The sequence below is a fragment of the Sorex fumeus genome, unplaced genomic scaffold (assembly GCF_029834395.1).
Source record: "Sorex fumeus unplaced genomic scaffold, SorFum_2.1 ptg000042l, whole genome shotgun sequence".
NCBI lineage: Eukaryota > Metazoa > Chordata > Mammalia > Eulipotyphla > Soricidae > Sorex > Sorex fumeus.
Genome location: NW_026606099.1, coordinates 8,892,194 through 8,910,929, shown reverse-complemented (window position 1 = coordinate 8,910,929; position 18,736 = coordinate 8,892,194). Strand labels below are relative to the sequence as shown.

Here is an 18,736-nt window from a genome sequence, read left to right as displayed (position 1 = left end):
AGGTGCGCGCGCGCGCGCGGCGGCGGCGTCTGATCCCGGGGCCGCGCCACTCCCGGGACCTGCAGGGGGGCTGACTTGAATCAGGGGAGCCCAAGGGCGCCCGGCGGTGCGGGGACACGTGGCTGCGGCTTCGGGGCAGGAAGTGACGCGGGGTGCTCCGCTCCCCCAGGTAGAGGAAGTGCTCGCAGGTTGAGCGGGTGGGGGTCTCCTGAGCTGTCCTCAGCATGCAGCTTCTGCGGAGGGGGGTTTGGAGGGGATCCGGTCCTGGGGGAGAAAAGTTGGGGGCTGCAGCTCCCCAAATGGTCTACCCCCACAGCCCACCACACTCGGTGTCCAGCCTTCCCCTGCTCTGGCCAGGTGCTCACTGCCACACCCCCGTGGGGGGGGGGGCAGGGGGCCGTGTGTTCCAAGGACCCCCACGTTCTTTTTTAATTTTCTTTTGCTTTTTGGGTCAGACCTGGCGTTGCACAGGGGTTACTTCTGGCTCATGCACTCAGGAATTACTCCTGGCGGTGCTCGGGGGACCATATGGGATGTTGGGAATCGAACCCGGGTGGGCCGCGTGCAAGGCAAACGCCCTACCCACTGTGCTATGGCTCCAGCCTCAGAACCCCCACATTCTTTTCATGTGAGATCAGACTCTTGAAAACAAGAGTGTCTGGGTGCAGACAGGTCCCAGGGCAGTGCTCTGGGACCCCCTGGGGGGGCCGTCCTCACTTCTGCCTGGGTGTCTGCCAGCCTCTCCTACGCACATGGGGAAGGACCATCTTCCAGAGAATTTGCAGTCCATTTCTGGCTGGGCACCAACCATGGGTCAGCTCTGTTCTAGCTGCTGGGCAAACAGTGGTGACGAGAGAGGGCAAGCCCGTTCTGGAGAAGGCCCAGTGTCCCTGGGCTCTGAGGCCTAAGAGGGCAGGGAGTGACTGAGCTGGCCAGCCCTTCTGGCAGTCTGTCCGCACCCTCCCACCATCCAGAGGCCCCCTTCTCCAGGGTATTGGAGAGAAACGGGGGTGTTCCCGTCCTTCCCCGAGCCCCTACAGGGTGTCTGCCCTCCACTGAAAGAACCAGGGAACCCCGAGCACTGGGTCTCCCAGGCTGCCCCAGCCACAGCTCCACGTCCGGTGCTCCTGGCAGACACACTGGCATGTGCTCTTTGCTCCAACTGGCCCTATTGATCCTTTATCCAACTGCCCGCTGAACTGGGCCAGACCAGAGAGCAAGCCCTGGGTGGGGGGCCCTGAGGGCCTAATTTGAGGTGCTACTCAAATGTCCCTTTGGGTCTTGAATTGTGAGGTCTGCTGCCTTTAGGGCTGTGGGGCCCCCTGTTCTCCATGGGAGTGGTCAGAAGCAGGCCAGGGCCTCCTGAAGGTCAGAAGGCAAATGGGATGCAAAAAGGCAGGCAAATCAGTGACCGCTCCTTCTGCATGGAAAGTTCTGGGGAGACTAAGTGCCAGTCAGAGGGGCTTTTCCTTCTTTCACCTGTATGTTCTCCTGCTGGACCCCACTGGACTCCGCGGTCATCACGGGGTCCAGACGTGCACGGGAAGGTGGTTGGTGAATCTACCAGGGCCTGTGCTGCTCTTCGTGGAGTGCCGGGAGCTGTGGCTGGCGGCCCCTCACTCACTGACTGTAGCGCCCGGAATAACCCCAGAGAAGTCTCTAATATCCCCAGGGCAGAGATTGTGTGTGTGTGTGTGTGTGTGTGTGTGTGTGTGTGTGTGTGTGTGTGGAGGGGGTGGTCAGGGGCTGGATCACAGGTATGCATCTTCCTCTCCTATTCATTTCAGACCCGTGGGGCGCTTTGAATTCCAGTGATCAGGCCTAGGAGACGGGATTCTTTTAGTTTGGAATGAAGCTAAGTCGTTTTCTTTTTTCTTTTTTGTCTTTTTTTGGGTCACACCCGGCGATGCGCAGAGGTTACTCCTGGCTCTGCACTCAGGAATCACCCCTGGCGGTGCTCAGGGGACCATATGGGATGCTGGGAATTGAACCTGGGTTGACCACGTGCAAGGCAAACGCCCTACCCGCTGTGCTGTTGCTTCAGCCCCCGAAGCTAGGTTGTTTTATATTGAAACGTACTTAGAAAGATGTGGGGGAGAGGTGAGGAGGAGGGTGTATTCAAGAGAGAACACAGGCTTCTCTGGAGTGGAAGTGAGTAAGCAAAGAGACAGAGAGTCAAGCGACACTCGCGGTCAAGGGAGAACACGGGCTTGAAGAACAAGCCGGAGACCGGATTCTGGTACGGCTCCTTTCCAGATTCTTCTCTGAGTCTGCTCCGCCCGCACTGCTCGGCCAGCAGGGGCCCGGGAGGCTCGGTCTGGGGGGCAGGAGGAGGAGCAGCCGTGCTGGCCAGGCAGGCCTTATCTGGTCCCGGCCACATTCCTGACCTCTTGCAGCATCGGGACCCAGGCCGACCTCGCTCCCAGCCCCGCCTGCCTGCGGTGCCCGTCACTTCCCTGCATTGGGCGCTTTCCCTTCTGTCCAAGTCTCCGTGCCAGCCGGGCACGGGGCTTGAGGGAAGAGTTTGGGCCGTCAGATTCCCAGGGAGTCTTGGCACCCCAGTTCCTAGCACTGGGGTTCTGAGTGTCGGTGTTGCCTGGGTGGCTGTGGGCGTGTCTAAGGAGAAGGTGAGCTGGAAGGCCCCCCTCAGCAGTTGGGGATGTCCCCTCCTCCCCCGGTCCTGCATTCCAGCGTCCAGCAGAGGGGTGTGGGGAACCTGAGTGGCGAGTTTAACTCCTGAGTCAATGTGGAGATGACCCTGATAGAGGAGGGTCAGCCCTTTCCTCCCGCTGCCCCCTTCTCGGGCAGAGGGCCAGGTTGGAGGGTGCAAGGGTGAGCTGTGAGGAAAAGCTATGGGGCTGATTAGGGGGATTATAAGGATTACGGGGCCTGGAATCCTCCAGGCTTTGCTGCATTGTTCAAGCTGGATGTTTCTGGCTCTACCCAGAGGAGGCCTTTGGGAAAGCACCAGAGGTGTGAGGTTGCGGTTTATGGCCCAGAGGGGGGCTGATTCCCATCTCTCTCTCCCTCTGGGGAGTCTGGGCCACACCAGGCCATTCTCAGGGGGGGCTATTCCCCCGAGGTGCTCTGCAGACAACATGGAATGCCAGGCATTGAACTAGGGGTGGCCCTGTGCAAGGCCACATGTACTATCTTGCTGGACCCCCATCTTCTTCTTGCTAGTGTTCCCAGAACGGTCCTCATGACATGAGTGGGTGCTGCTGTGGCAGTCCCTGTCTGAGGCCCTTTGTGTCAGTGACACATACACACACACCTGTCCTCCCAGGCGGCCCGCAGCCCTGGGCCTGTCTCCCCTGGCATCCAGCGGGAATGTGGTGTCACAGGACACTGTCCAGGCCTGACTTCTGGATCCGGGGATGCCCAGAAGCCAGACAGGCACTATGTGAATGGCATCCCCAAGAGTCCCAGCAGCCGGAGAGAGCTGCCAGTGGATTCAAAGTAAAGAAATACAGCAGGAACCACACCCAGTCCAAGAGATTGATGAACTGAGGAAGACGATATGTGGTTTTCTTTACTGTGGGGTCTCACTGCATTCTTTCTTTCTTTCTTTTTTATGTTTTTCAATTTTCTATAATTACCTATCTCAAGGATATCTTTTTTTTTTTGCTTTTTTTTGGGGTCACACCCAGCGATGCTCAGGGGTTACTCCTGGCTCATGAACTCAGGATTTGCTCCTGGCGGTGCTTGGGGGACCATATGGGATGCTGGGAATCGAACCTGTGTCGGCCATGTTGGCTACGTGCAAGGCAAACGCCCTACCTACTGTGCTATCGCTCTAGCCCCTCACTGCATTCTTTAAAAGTGAGGGACTCCTGTGCTTGGATTCTAGTCATCCAATACATTTCCATCGGATCCAACAGATTGACTTCAACAAATGAGGTATTCAGCCAAAGATGCCCCCATTATGGATGCTGGGTCCAGAAGACAGGTCAGTGGTCTACTTGGGAAGACCCTCCTGGGTCCGACATCAGGACTCGGGTCCTATTCATTCCTTTTGCGTCAGCTACTTTTGGCAGTGCTCAGGAGCTGCTCCTGGCTCTGTGTTTGGAGGTTGCTCGTGTCTGTGTCCTGGGGGGGCGGTATTCGCTGCTGGGGAGAGAGCGGGGCCCCCTGTGGGCAGAGTCTCTCCCCCAGCTCAATAGGCTGCCACCACCCGGCTCCTCCCTTATGACAGAGTCTCCAGTTCACAAAGTAATGAGTTACGTACAGAGACGCCAAAGACTTGGATGGAAAGGATGATTCTATATTTGTATTAGAAGTGGCAATTATATACGTTAGCACTAAAGTCACCATGATTATTTAAATACTGAAAATGACACTATACCTGACATTTAATAGTAAGCCAATTCTACATTTAAGTTTTTTTTTTTTTTAACCTGGCTGTGCTTTGGGGACTTGGAGTCTGCTCTCAGCAGTACCTGATGTAGGAGTTGAGGGGGTGGGCTGGAGTGGGATGTGGTCGCCACCCTTATGCTATTTCCTAGGCCCTAATCCTGCATTTTAAGAAAAGAGCCCATAAATCCTTCTGACTCAGGGGTTCCACTGTGTGTGTGTGTGTGTGTGTGTGTGTCTGAGGGTTGAACACAGGGCATCACGCATGCAAGGCATGTGCACTGCTGACTCTCTCCATGGCTTGACTCAGGTTCTTCACCAGATCCATGGATGACTTGAGGTCAGTAGATAGAAATGAGGGAGCCGGGAACTTTGGAAAATTGCTCCGAATGGAAACCCACCATTTCCTTGAGCTGAAAGGGGAGCTAGCTGCCGGCCCTGGAAAGATGGTCGGAGCCTGTGGGTGCTGCTGGGAGCAATCCCAGTGTCAGCCTAGTGCCTCCCATTGTTCAGCATCTTCAAACAGTCTTACATCCAGCACCGCTTTAAAGTCATGATGAGGGCCTGGAGCGATAGCACAGTGGGTAGGGCGTTTGCCTTGCATGCAGCTGACCCAGGTTTGATCCCTGGCAAATGGTCCCCTGAGCACTGCCAGGAGTGATTCCTGAGTGCAGAGCCAGGAGTAACCTGTGAGCACTGCTGGGTGTGACCCCCAAAGCCAAAATAAAAGAAAATAAAAGTCATGGTGACTAATGATTAGACTCTCCCGCTTGCTGTAAGATGTTTATAATAATGGAAAAGCGTCTTAGTCTACAATCATTTAGAAATTTTTGATCACAATCACAAAATCACAAATCATCCTGTTATTCGTCGATTGCCTCGAGCAGGCCCCAGTAACGTCTCCTTCATCCTGGCCCTGAGGTTATATTCAAGGCTCTTTAGGAGAATGAGACCCATCATTGTTACTGGTATTTGGCATATTGGGTACGCCATGGGGAGTTTGCCAGACTCTGCCGTGTGAGTAGGCTACATTTGGTAGCCTGCCAGTTTGTCAAAGTAGGAATGAGATGTCATAATAAGATGTCACACGGCCGCAAATGCGGCCGCGCGGTTCCGGGAGCTGGTTTTTTATAGTCTCAGAGACTATAAAAACCAGAAATTTTTGATGAGTGGAAAAAAAATGGATAGGCACTGTGTGCCGTGTGGGAACCCCAGCGCTTGGGTTAGTGTGGTAAGAGAGATCGAGGAAGGACAGGGAAGAGGAGGTCATGGAGGGGGCACGTGGGGTGAGGTGGGCGTGCTTCTGGCTGGGGTTCAGGGTCTGGTATGAATTTCTCAAGACTTTGGGGGCTTCTCAGGAGGTGAAGTGCTGCTCCACTTGGAGGTTGCCTTGGTATGGAGGCAGGACGGTCTCTGAGGATTGGGGAGGCTCGCCAAAGACTATACAAGCACGCTGCTAGTTTTTGGGCACACAGTAGTGCCCAGGGATGCTCAGGGACTGCTCCTGGTGGTGCCTGGGGGGGCATGTGGGGCTGGGGAGCAAATGTGAACCCCCCACGTACAAAGCTTGCTCTCGGTCCTTTGAGCACCCCCCGTAGCCCACATTGGTGTTTTCATTTCATCGCTTCAGCTGGGCTTGCACCCGAGGGGTGATTCCCAGGGGGAGGAGGTAGGAGGGCAGGCTCCTTTCTGAAGAGCAGCATTGCAGCTGTGCCCTGAGCTGTGACAGCACTGCAGGGTACGTGCTCACCCACCCCTGCCTCTCCCCATGGGCAGTGCAGGGCAGCAGGGAGGAGCAGGAGCGGCATCTGGTGAGAATGAGGTCTCCCCACTGCACACCCCAGGGTCTAATGGACGGGATCCAGCATGGCTCCATGATGAGCACTATCCCACTAGATCCTGGGGATCTCTTGCTGAGAGAGGAGAGGGTGAGTGTGGGGGAGACTCGGGGGCAGAGGTGGGTGTGGGGTGGGCAGAAGTGGGGTGCTGAGCAGCTACTCGCAGAAGAGGAGCATCCCAGAATCTGGGGTGGGGTGGCTGGAGGGAGATGGCTGTCAAGGCAGGCCATAGAGAGAGCGGTGTGAGAAGCCAGGACAGGGCAGTTGTGCACGCTGGTGAGGGGCTTGTCAGATTTGGGATCAGAGAAGGTCACAGAGGGAAAAGGGAAGAAGAGGATGGGGGGAAAAGGCATCCAGCCCTTGAGTTTGGAGCCCGGCTCCACTGTTCGCATGCAGACTGGCGTTGGACCAACCAGTAGCCATGGAAAGTGCTTCATCGACTTCCGCTTCCTGACTGGTTGTTGCAGGAATTCCATGCCCGTGAGTGTACCTGGAACACAGAAGGTGTTTTTCTGGGGCGCACCCTGCCTCCTCCTGGAAGAACCATCATCATGGAGGTTCAAGGTTCTGCAGTGAGTTGAGACTACAAGAATCGATAAGATATGGTCTGAAAGATAGTCCCCAATTCTGGAGTGCATGCAGGAACCCAGAAATCCCTGGCACTGCATGTTCCTCTGAGTAATGCAACCCCTGAACACAGAAGTAGGAGTAGCTCCTGAGGACTGCTGGGTGTGGCCCCCCAAACCAACAAAGCAAAACAAAGGCATGCAAAATAAGCAACGGTCAAAGATGGTGGGGCGGATAACCAGGCACACGAAATACACACCGGGATTGCCCTGACAAAGAGTTGTAAAGAGCTTTGAGAGGACAGAATCATTCACCTGTTCACCGACTATAAGACACCTGCTAGAAGCCAGGCCTGTTCTAGAGTTTGGAGTGCAGCAAAGAAAAGCCAGAGAAAGGTGGTGCTTGTGGGCGCCTGTGTGCCGGTGTGGAAGGGTGGGGCTGTGGAGAGCCTCAGAGATGGGGGACCACTAGAACAGGGCTTCACTTTTGCAAACAAGAATTTGCAAGAGTGATGAGTGGTGGAGGGGGAAGTTTTGCCCGCACGACACCCACAGTGGTGTCCTGTTCTGGTTTGAGTCCCCTCTCTGAGTTTTATGCATGCCTCCTGCTGACTGTTGGTTATTACCTACAGTGTGAGGCATCAAGGGAAAAGGAAAACATTTTCGGAACTGAATCTTGGGCCTCACATGTGCAATGCATATGCTCTTTTTTTTTCTTTTTGGGTCACAGCCGGCAATACACAGGGGTTACTCCTGGCTCTGCACTCAGGAATTACTCCTGGCGGTGCTCAGGGGACCATATGGGATGCTGGGAATCAAACCCGGGTCGGCCACGTGCAAGGTAAATGCCCTACCTGCTGTGCTACCTCTCCCAGCCCCAGCAATGCATATGTTCTACCTTTGAGCTAGAGGCCTTCAAAGAAATTTTAAGCATATAAACATAAACATAACCTATGAGCTTATGATATTCCTGCATCTGTGTTTCCCCTTCCCCTACTTTTTAAAATTCAGATTAATGGGGACCAGAGAGATGGTACAGCAGGTAGAGTGTTTGCCTTGCACATGGCAGACCGAGGTTCAATCCCCAGAACCCCATATACGATCCCTTGAAGGTCTCAGAAGTGACCCCTGAGTGCAGAGCTAGGAGTAAGCCCTGAGCACCGATGGGTGTGACCCCCAGACAAAACCAAATAAAATTCAGAGTTATTCAGATACAGTTTGCATATGGTAACACCGACCCTTTTTAGCTATATATTTCTATGAATTTTTTGTAAATGGGCATAGTTACAGAACTCCACCTAAATCAGTATTACGGAATGCCCCCCTCCTCTCTGTCTTTTGCCTTTTGGGCCACACCCGGCGATGCACAGGGGTTACTTCTGGCTTTTCACTCAGGAATTATCCCTGGCGGTGCTCAGGGGACCATATGGGATGCTGGGAATTGAACCCGAGTTGGGTGTGTGCAAGGCAAACGCCTTACCCGCTGTGCTATTGCTCCATCCCTCTCTCTCTCTCTCTCTCTCTCTCTCTGCACGTGTGTGTGTGGTGCCAGAGATAGAACCCAGGTTTCCTGCGTGCAAGGCATGAACCATATCCCTGATCCCCAATATAAAACATTTTAAACAATTCCAAAGCTGCTACCATGTCAACTCACCCACTGGCCTTACTCTACAAATTCATGACCAAATCGCTGAGGAGAAATAAGCCAGGCTGCCAAAATTCATGGGGACATGGATCTTCTGACTGAAAACTCTGGGGCACCTTGCTGAAGCCCTGGAGGCTGCCTCTGTGCCAATGGTTCAGCTCGACAACTTCACGACTAGTCTCTGCAGAGGCACCAAACTGTGAAAATTGCAGGTACAACTGTTTTGAGGCTGAGAACTCTCAGGTCTTCTTGGAGTGGGATGGAGCTTCCCCCAACCCCAACCCCTGTAACTTCTGGAATTCCTGGAAACCACACCCACGTTCCACAGTCACACCATGTTGATTCATCCACCCAGCCCTACAGATTCTGAAGTTCCTGGGAAGTCAGTGGGGACGCCTCCAACTGGGTGTGTGATACCTCCAAATTCCACAGTACAGGATCCTAGTAAGAGCATCCCATATTGGATGGAAAGTAATATAGAGGTCAACTAAACTCAACAACCAAAAATAACAGAGAAGGTTCAACTAACAACGAATAGCTTAATAAATTCTAAGACAAGAACTTGACAATTTTCTTTTTTCAAGCGATAGCACAGTGGATAGGACGTGTGCCTTGCACGCAGCCAACATGGCCAACCTGAGTTCAATTCCTCCGCCCCTCTCGGAGAGCCAGGCAAGCTACTGAGAGTATCTCGCCCGCATGGCAAAGCCTGGCAAGCTACCCGTGATGTATTTGATATGCCAAACACAGTAACAAGTGTCACAATGGAGATGTTACTGGGCCCGCTCGAGCAAATTTATGAACAACGGGAAGACAGTGACAGTGACTTTTTTAATGTAGAACCTGGCAGGTGACCAAAAGTATCCTGCCCGCACAGCAGAGTCTGGCAAACTTCCCGTGTGGTACTCAATATGCCAAATACCAGTAACAATGATGGGTCTCATTCTCTTAATTCTGAAAGAGCATTGAAATGGCTCTTTTAAAATCTTAGGGCTAGGAAGAAAGAGATATTACTGGTGCCTGCTCAAGGAAATCGACGAACAACAGGATGATCGTGATCGTGATATATTTTTAATCACTGTGAGCTAGTTACAAAGCTTTCTTGTTTGAGTTTCAGTCATACAATGATTGATCACCCAACCCTCCTTCCATCACTAAGGTCTCCAGTATCCCCTCCCATCCCACTCCTCTCCCTGCCTCTATGGAAGACAATCTTCCCCATACTCTCTTTTGTATTGCTTATTATGAATACCATAAGATGTTGTGTGGCCGGGAGAGCAGCTGTGTGCTCCTGGAATTCTAAAATTTTAGATAATTAGGGTCTGGAGTTAGGCATTCGAATGAATCAATGCTCATGGCCAAGTTCATGTTGACAAGGACACCGACACCACCAATGCCTCTTTTGTTTCATGTTCTGAGGAACAGTTCTTCTCCAGTGTTGAAAACAGTGTGATGTGATTGATGCCTTCTTGTCTCAGTCAGACCAATGATGTTGTACTTGATCTTTTGCGCTTGCAGCATCAGGTCCTCGATGGATGCATCCCATGCCAGCGTACGCACATTGAAAGTACAGACAGTCATTTTTGTCCTTCTTCATTTTGGCAGTCTAGTTTGGCCTTGAGATTTTATCAGCCTCTCCTTCCTCATCCTTCTTAACGCTGTCATATTGGTGGCACTTTCAGGGTCAGGGGAATGAGACCTATTGTATTTACTGATTTTGGCATATCGAATATGCCACAGATAGCTTGCCAGGCTCTGCCGTGCGGGTGGGATATTTTCAGTAGCTTGCCAGCCTCTCTGAGAGGGAAAGAGGTTTTTAGGGAGGCCTCTGATCGCCCTTGCAGGTGATCCCATGGTTCATACCATATTTGAACCCTATAAAATATGGTGCAGTAATCTTGGAAGATGGGTATTATGCATCTTATGATGTGTCGTGTGGCCGGCACAGTCCGAAAAACATCCTGGAGTGTGGCGGTGGCTGAGTAGTGGAGGTAATTGAGGTCTGCCAATGAGGTATTTATCTGGTACTGGTAGGGTGGGTCTTCTGTGTATAACCCCTGGGTCGCTGGAGGTTGGTGGAAGCAGATAGGACAGAGTAGGGTGGGGCTTCTGGTTTTAATCCCTTGGCCATGAGCATTGATTCATTCGAATTCCTAAACAACCCGAATCAGTCGATTACACTTGAATAGATGTGGCTTACCGCCAGCAGTTTTTTTTTTTTTTTTTTATGTAGGAGTACTGCTATTTATTCAGCCACTGATTAGCTGATTGAATTGGGCATGAACTCCACCTTACTTTTTTCCCCATTTTTTATAATTTTATTTATTGAATCACCGTGACAGCAGTTGCAAAGCTTTCGGGTCTAAGTCTCAGTCATACAATGAAACACCCATACCTTCATCAGTGCCCATTCTCCACCACCAAAACCCCCAGTATGCCCCCATCCCAACACCCTCCCCCTACATGTGGGGTAGATGATTTCCACATTACTCTCTCTCTCTCTCTACTTTGATCACATTCAATATTTTGACACCAAATCCACCATTATTATCTGGGATTTTACTCCAACACTCAGATCTGCTGAAAAGGCAACAGTAGACCATTTGTTTTCTATTGCTGATTAAGAATAACATATGATGTTGTGTGGCTGCAATAGTGGCTGTGCAAATTTGAAATTATGAAATTTTAACAATTAAATCTGGAGGGATTTCTGCCAAAACCTGCTGGGTTCCGAGATTTGTTCCTGAGTCTCTTGGATCATGGCCGTTAAGCAGCTTGATCAGGAGCCAGAAAGGCCATTCATGGATGGTGACTCGGGGTCTCGTTGGGATGAGGAGGGAAGGGCGGGCTCCACCCTCATCCCGTGAGGCCCCGCATGTCTCGTCACTGCGGGCCCAAACCTGACTGTCCAGTGGCCTCTGAAGGATGGTGGTCACCGAGCCACCTAGGGGGAGCAGTCGGAGGGACAACATCCTTCCCCCCCTGGGGTGGCCCGGCGACAGTAACCTACTGCAGGGTCTGGACGCATTTCTGCCAAAAGACACTGGATTCCGAGATTTGTTTCTGAGTTTCCTGGATTATGGCCGTTAAGCAGCTTGATCAGGAGCCAGAGAGGCCGTTCATGTGTGACAACTTGGGGTCTTGTTGGGGTGGGAAGGAAAGGGCTGGCTCCACCCCCATCCCATGAGGCCCTGTGTGTCTCGTCATTGCGGGCCCAGACTGTTCAGTGGCCTCTGGAGGATGGCGGCATCCAGGCCAAGGCACGAAACTTATTCCCACCTGGGTTTGCCCAGCACCGGTAACCTACTGCAGGGTCCAGACACATTTCTGCCAAAAGCCACTGGGTTTCGAGATTTGTTTCTGAGTCTCTGAGATCATGGCCGTTAAGCAGCTTGAAATAGCACAGCGGTAGGGTGTTTGCCTTGCATGCAGCCAATATGGCTGACCCGAGTTTGATTCCTCTGCCCCTCTCGGAGAGCCCGGCAAGCTACCGAGAGTATCTAGCCCGCACGGCAGAGCCTGGCAAGCTACCTGTGACGTATTCAATATTCAATTCAAAATTATGAAAATACTTTAAATAAAATAGAGACATTGAGGAAAATAGTGATTGCGAAACAAAAGGACGTTTCTTAAATATGTAACATTATGATGTAAAGTCTGTTCACAAAGTACAATTTGATTAAACAAATTAAACAAGATCAGTTCCAGGCAAGGTATGCACCCTAACCCTTCCACTATCTCTTCATCTCTTCAGCCCAGCCTGTGAACATAGGTGTGTACATAGACCTTTTCATTTCGATATTCTAAGAAGTTGAATATTTTCGTTGTATGAGACCTTCATTCTTACTTTCTTAAGAAACAGCAATACTAGTTTTATAGATACTATGCCAGGAAACATTCCCTGGAGCAAATTCCCACAGAATAACAAACACTGAGTGTTTTCAGTTTTTTATCACGTACGCCATTCTCATTGGTGTGAGATAACACACTGTCATTTTGACTTGTGTGTTTTTCTGAGTTATTATACTTTAATATATCTAATAACTTAAATTATTTAATATAACATATAATGTTTAAAATATTTTTTAATATATTTATTTATTTTGAATACCCATCCCTCCACCAGTGACCATTTCCCACCACCACGGATCCAAGTATCTCTCCCACACCCCAACCCCTCCATCCCATCCTGCCTCTGTGGCAGGGAATTCCCTTTTGTTCTCTCTCTCTCCTACTGGATGTTGTGGTTTGTATAAGAGTTAAGCCTGATTTTCAGGGAGAAACACTGGATGATTTACTTTCCATTGATCACTTTGTATATAGGGAGATGTCACGCGGTTTGGAGTAAAGGTCCTGGTTTCCGCATACTCGAGCTATGCTCATAGAGGCTCATGGTCACCGGGGTTCCATCTGGAGGAGGCGGGATGCGGCACCTACCTCATCTGGGACTTGCTGGTGATCTCAGCTCTTTTTGGGACCTGGTGCATTCTCCGGGAGCTGTGGAGCCACCCAGCAGCCTTTCTTCTCTGTGGCTGTGTGCTGTAAAGATGGCTCTGGGGGGCGGGATGTGGGCATGACTTCTGGAATCAGAGGTTACCTGGGAGCCGGGAAGGTCCCAGCCATTTGGAGGAAAAGTCCTGGTTCCCACATACTCAAGCTATGCTTGTAGAGGCTCATGGTCACTGGGGTTCCATCTGGAGGAGGCATCAATTCATAGTTTTGCCTGACCGATGTCGCTGTTGTCCCAAAATTCCAAATGGGATTGGACCACCATCTCCTTCATGCAAAATTCTACTTCACAGAGCTGGGAGAAAGGGCTGCAAAGTTTAAGAAGAGAACTCCGAGAACGACCACCAACTGGGAGCTCTTTGGCACTATTGTGGCAACATGGAAAGGTGCCGTCACTGACAACATTGACAAGGAATATGATCGACTGGTTCAGCACCTCCATGATTGTGCGAGGAATGCCAAGAGAGAGATTAGCCACAAAAAGACGCCTATCTTCTAAAACTCTCAAGCTCATTCGCCAACGTGGCTTGGCGCAAGCCTCAGGCAACGTCAAGTGAACAACCGAGCTCGAAAGGCAGTGCAGAGAAGCAATAAAGGAAGACCTCAAAGAGAGAAGAGCAGCAATGCTAGCTGATGCGGCAGAAGCCGGGTAAAACATTCACAAAGCCTGCCTATCCTTTGCCAACTACAAGACAAAGATGACTGCCCTCTGACATCCTGATGGATCTATCACGTCTTCCAGGCAATGGAGATTATCCATGACTTCTACTCGGATCTGTTCTATAGCTACGTCCACTGCCCACATACCAAATTCCACAGGATGGATATGTCATTCCCTACATTCTCCTTTCCGAAATCCAACATGCCATTTCGTTGGTAAAGAAGCAAACAGCACCTGGCCCAGACAAGGTCAGACCTGAACACCTGAAGAACCTGCTATCAGTACTCATCACTACACTGGCTCAGTTCTTCATGTGCTACCTGTCTGAATGCATGGTTCCATCCCAGTGGAAAACCAGCAGGACTCTACTACTGTACAAGAAGGGAGATATCCACAACATTGGCAACTATCACCCGATCTGCCTGTTGTCTGTCGTCTACCAGCTGTTCACTCGAGTCATCCTGAATAGGATTGTCAGAACACTAGATGAAGGACAACCATGCAAGCAAGCCAGGTTCCAAAAAGGATTCATCATGATCAACCATATCCACACGATAACCAAGCTCATTGAAGTTTCTCAGGATTTCAAGATGCTGCTCTGTCTAACGTTCATTGATTTAAAGAAGGCCTTTGATTCTGTTGAGATGGAAGTGGTCATTGAAGCCCTAACCAAACAAGGCATTCAAACTCAATACATCAGGATCCTCCGTGAGATATATTATGGATTTACTACTAGGATCTCACCATTCTACAAGGAAGTGATCATCCATGTCAAGAGAGGGGTTTGGCAGGGTGATACCATTTCACTGAAACTCTTCAGTGCCACCCTCGAGAATGTCATAAGATGACTGGAATTATTCTTAGATTCTACTGTTCTTCCTGCATTAACATATGTCTCAGAGACCTGGGCCCTATGAAAACAGGATGAGAATGCTATTCGGGTCTCCCAAAGAGGAATCAAAAGAGATATGCTTGGAGTATCACACTTGACTCAAGTGAGAGAAAGATCCGGAGTTCTGACCTCCGTCGACTATCAAGAATTAGGGACACTGTCTCATTTGCCAAGGTGTTGAAAATCAGATGGGCTGGATACGTAACGAGATTTAGAGATGACTGCTGGACTAGAGCCATTACTGACTGGATTCCACAGGATGTCAAAAGATAGTGTGGCCGCCCATCTAGGAGATGGTCAGACTTCTTCGTCAAGACCCTGAACGATTGGTTTGAGGCTCTTTGTGTTCCTAGAATGAGCAGACACCATTGGTCACGCAACAGGGGCGAATGGAGAGGTTACTGGGGCCTGCTCGAGCAAATCGATTAGTAACAGGATGTCAAGTGATCAAATGATCAAATGATCAAGGGTTTGGAGAAATCTCTGCAGTAAGCTGCTCAGTTCAGAGATTCTTCTGTGTGTTTCTGGATCATGGCAATTCAGGAACTAAGGTAGCAGCTGGAGGCAGTTTGTGGGTGTGGCCTCCAGGGTCCCATGGGGAGGCAGAGGTGGGGGTGGGGTGGGGGGAATCAGAGGAACTGGTCTATCCCTTGAGGCCTGGAGTTTGCCGTCACTGAACCCATGTACCTGTACTTCTCATTGGGTTCTGGAAGTTGGTGGCCAATGGGGTTTTTAGGGGGCAGGAGAAGGGATGATGCCTGCCCCCATCTGAGGGACCCCAGTGAAGTCGGCCTGACTAAAAGTCCAGAGGCATCTCTGTAGCGAGCTGCTCGGTTTGGAGATTCTTTTGTGTGTCTCTAGATCATGGCCCTTGTTACCATCTTTTCCAGAGAAATAAACCATTGGCAAATTTACATACAAGTGGTACTACAGGGAAGGTATCATCCTAAGCAAAATGAGTCAGAAAGAGAGAGACAGACATAGAAAGATTGCATTCATCTGGGGAACATAAAGTTACAAAATAGAAGACTAACACCCAAGAATAGCTGAGATAAGTACCAGGAGGTTTACTCAATGGCCTGGAGGCCAGCCACACATGCTAGGGGAAAAGGGAGCTCAGATAGGGAAGGGAGCACCAAATAAAGGGTGTTGGGAGGATCCTCCCAGGATGGGAGAAGCATGCTGAAAATAGACTATAGACCAAACAAGATTGCTACTCAATGCCTCTTTTGCAACCCACAACACCCAAAAGGAGAGAGAACAAAAGGGAATGCCCTGCCACAGAGGCAGGGTGGGATGGGGGGATTGGGGGGTGGGAGGGACACTGGGACCCGTGGTGGTGAAAAATGGGCACTGGTGGAGGGATGGGGTACTTGATCATTGTATAACTGAAACCCAAGCAAAAAAGTCTGTAAGTCTACAACTGTACCTCATGGTGTTTCATTAATAAAAATTAAAAGTAAATAAAAAAATAAACTGAGCAGTTAAAAAAAAAAGAAACTATTGGCTTATGCCCTGCACCCGCCACTCACCCACATCACATCATGCCGCCTGCCTTAACTGCGGATTTTGATCTCGTTCAAGATTTATGAGTCTCTGAAATGAGGTCAATAAATGAGCTTGTATAACTCATTAAAGGAGGTTTGTGGGTGTGGCTCCCACATACCTAACTGTTGGAATACAAGGAGCTTAGGTTTATCAGGTTGCACCCATCACAGTGCTCCCGAGTCATTCCCATTACTTTGTTTGTCTGTAACCACTTCCTTGTGCTCTCTTCCCCAGCCAGTTAATCAGCTTTTCCCCAATCAGAATCTGTTAATTTGTAAGGTCAGATCCTTCTAGGACACTGAACTTGTATTGTAAGTTAATATTGCCTTTCTCCTCTCCTTCTGTCTTTTGAATAGTTTAATACAATGTCCTTTTTATATAGATACAGGAAGACAATTAATATTATGCTTTGTAACTTAGGATTTAATTGGCTTTGAATATTGTTCGCTCCCGGGCATCTGCTTTCTCACCTTAAGCCTCAGTTGCCCTCACATCCTAGCGCCTCCAAAAGCAGGGTCCCAACGAGGGGCTGGATGGAACCAGGGCAAGCAGGTAAGCTATGTGCTACCCTGGCATTGAGATGGGCCAGGCCAAAGCGCCACGATTCTTAACTATAAGTTAGGAGTTTGATCATAGACAAATGCTGTCATGATCCAAGAGTAACCGTGAGTCTAGGACCCTGCTAGGGATAGGAAAGACTATCTGGCCTGAGCACTGTAGTCTGAGATCAAGATGGCCCTAGGAGAGCAATTCTATAAGCTTAAAGTATTTCTTAGTGTGTCCATACAAAATGATTCATATTATGTATGCTTATGTGTTTGTTGGACAAGGAGAGGAGAAACATGCCCAGGGGATTCCGTTCTAGGGTGGGTTGATCTGCTAAATGAGAATCTGTCCTAGAAGCGGCTTTCCCTGTGTCTTGACTAGTTTGGATGAGACTGAACATTTCTCCCCTTCTACTGCCTTAGTAAAGGTAAGGTAAAGGTAAAGGCCCTCCCGTTGATTGTCGATTTGCTCGAGCGGGCCCAGTAACGTCTCCGTTGGAGACTTTGTTGTTACTGTGTCTGGCATATCGAATACTCTCGGTAGCTTGCCGGGCTCTCCAAGAGGGGCGGAGGAATCGAACTCGGGTCGGCCATGTTGGCCGCTTGTGAGGCGAACGCCCTACCGCTGTGCTATCGCTCCAGCCCATAAGTAATTTCAGTATATTGTAAGAGGCAGATTTCCTTTTCTCACAGAAACCTATCTGGTCTTAGATGTCCAGATCTCAGGTACTAGCCAGGCCTGATCTTTGGGATGTAGATTCCAAGGTCTAGCAGACTGGTCTTTGGGATGCAAATCCAAGTGCTTGTAGCTTGTGAAAGGTTTCAGTCTTGGTTTTGTTTCTTCTTTCTGGAGGTCAAAATTACTGGCCTGCCCATCATGTCTGCCCAGAGGGGAAAGGGTGTTGGTCCCTTCCACCCTCCTCCCTCTGGAAAGAAAGATGGCGGCCACATGGGAGCCTTGTGGACAGCAGGTATGAGCCGGGGATGTGGGGGCGACTAAAACCTCATGGGAAGGGGGGGCGTTCCGGTCCGTCCTTCACGCCCTACCGAGGTCACCAGTTGCCCCCTGCGAGCGGCTCTCCAGCACGGCCACGGCCCCAGAAGCACAAGGACTTAATGCAGAACCCGGCAGCTTGGAGCAGAAAAGTGAATGGACTATGCGTTAATCCAGGCCATCAGGTCCGTCCAGAGGGGAAAGGGTGTTGCCCCAGTTGCCTTCTCCTCTCTGGAAAGAAAGATGGCGGCCGCATGGGAGCCTTGTGGACAGCAGGTATGAGCCGGGGTAGTGGGGGCGACTAAAACCTCATGGGAAGGGGGGCGTTTCGGTCCGCCCTTCACGCCCTACCTAGGCCACCAGTTGCCTCCCACTAGCGGCTCTCCAGCACGGCCACGTCTCCAGTGCACAGAAACCAATTTCTTAACTATCTGACTTTCAGTAGAAATACTTCCAGGTTCAATAAGTAAAATAGCAGAAATCCAAAACCAACATTTAATTCTTGAACCCAGCTGTAGAAAGCAAATCACTTCACAATGCTTTTTCAGCATGTCTGATTTGGGGGGGGGGTAAACTCTAAATAATAGTGGTGAATCTTTTATTGAAACAATGAATCTAATCAAAGCAGATAGAGTGTTAACTAGAATTCATCTGCCCCACAGGGACTGGGAGGGGTGGGGGGTGGGGTTTTATTGGGGTTCTTCATGGTAAAAAATAAGTTTTGGTAAAGGGAAATGTGTTTGATATTTGCATGACTGAGACCTAAACCTGAAAGCTTTGTAACCTTTCCCACGGTGATTCAATAAAGAAAAAAAAAATTACTGGCCTGCAGATGTAAAGAAACAATGTATGTTTTAATAAAATAAAATAAAATGTTCACAATGCAGTTGTAATGGGTATTAAATGTTCCAACACCAATCTCAGAATGAATATTTAATTTTTGTCTGGATGTTCTTTCTGTAACTCCTCGATGTTCTTTCTGTAACTCCTTTTGATGACATCACTGTATCGCATCATTTAGAGGTATGGTGATGTATTTAAGGAGATTTTCGGGGCTCTCTAAGGAACACGTGCTTTAGAGAACCTGGGAAGCTGGGGCTGAGAGAACCGAAGAGACAGGTCTGAGAGAATGGGGACAGAAGCTGAGAGAACAGGAGAGCACGTGCTTGAGGGATCTTGGGCCCT

At 50.0% G+C, this 18,736-nt stretch overlaps 1 protein-coding gene across 1 annotated transcript in view; it reads right to left on the bottom strand.

The window, feature by feature from the left end:
- The window catches only part of TNS2 (tensin 2), a 280,320-nt gene that overhangs the window by 117,388 nt on the left and 144,196 nt on the right, over positions 1 to 18,736 (bottom strand). The gene's annotated exons all lie outside the window — the stretch shown is intronic.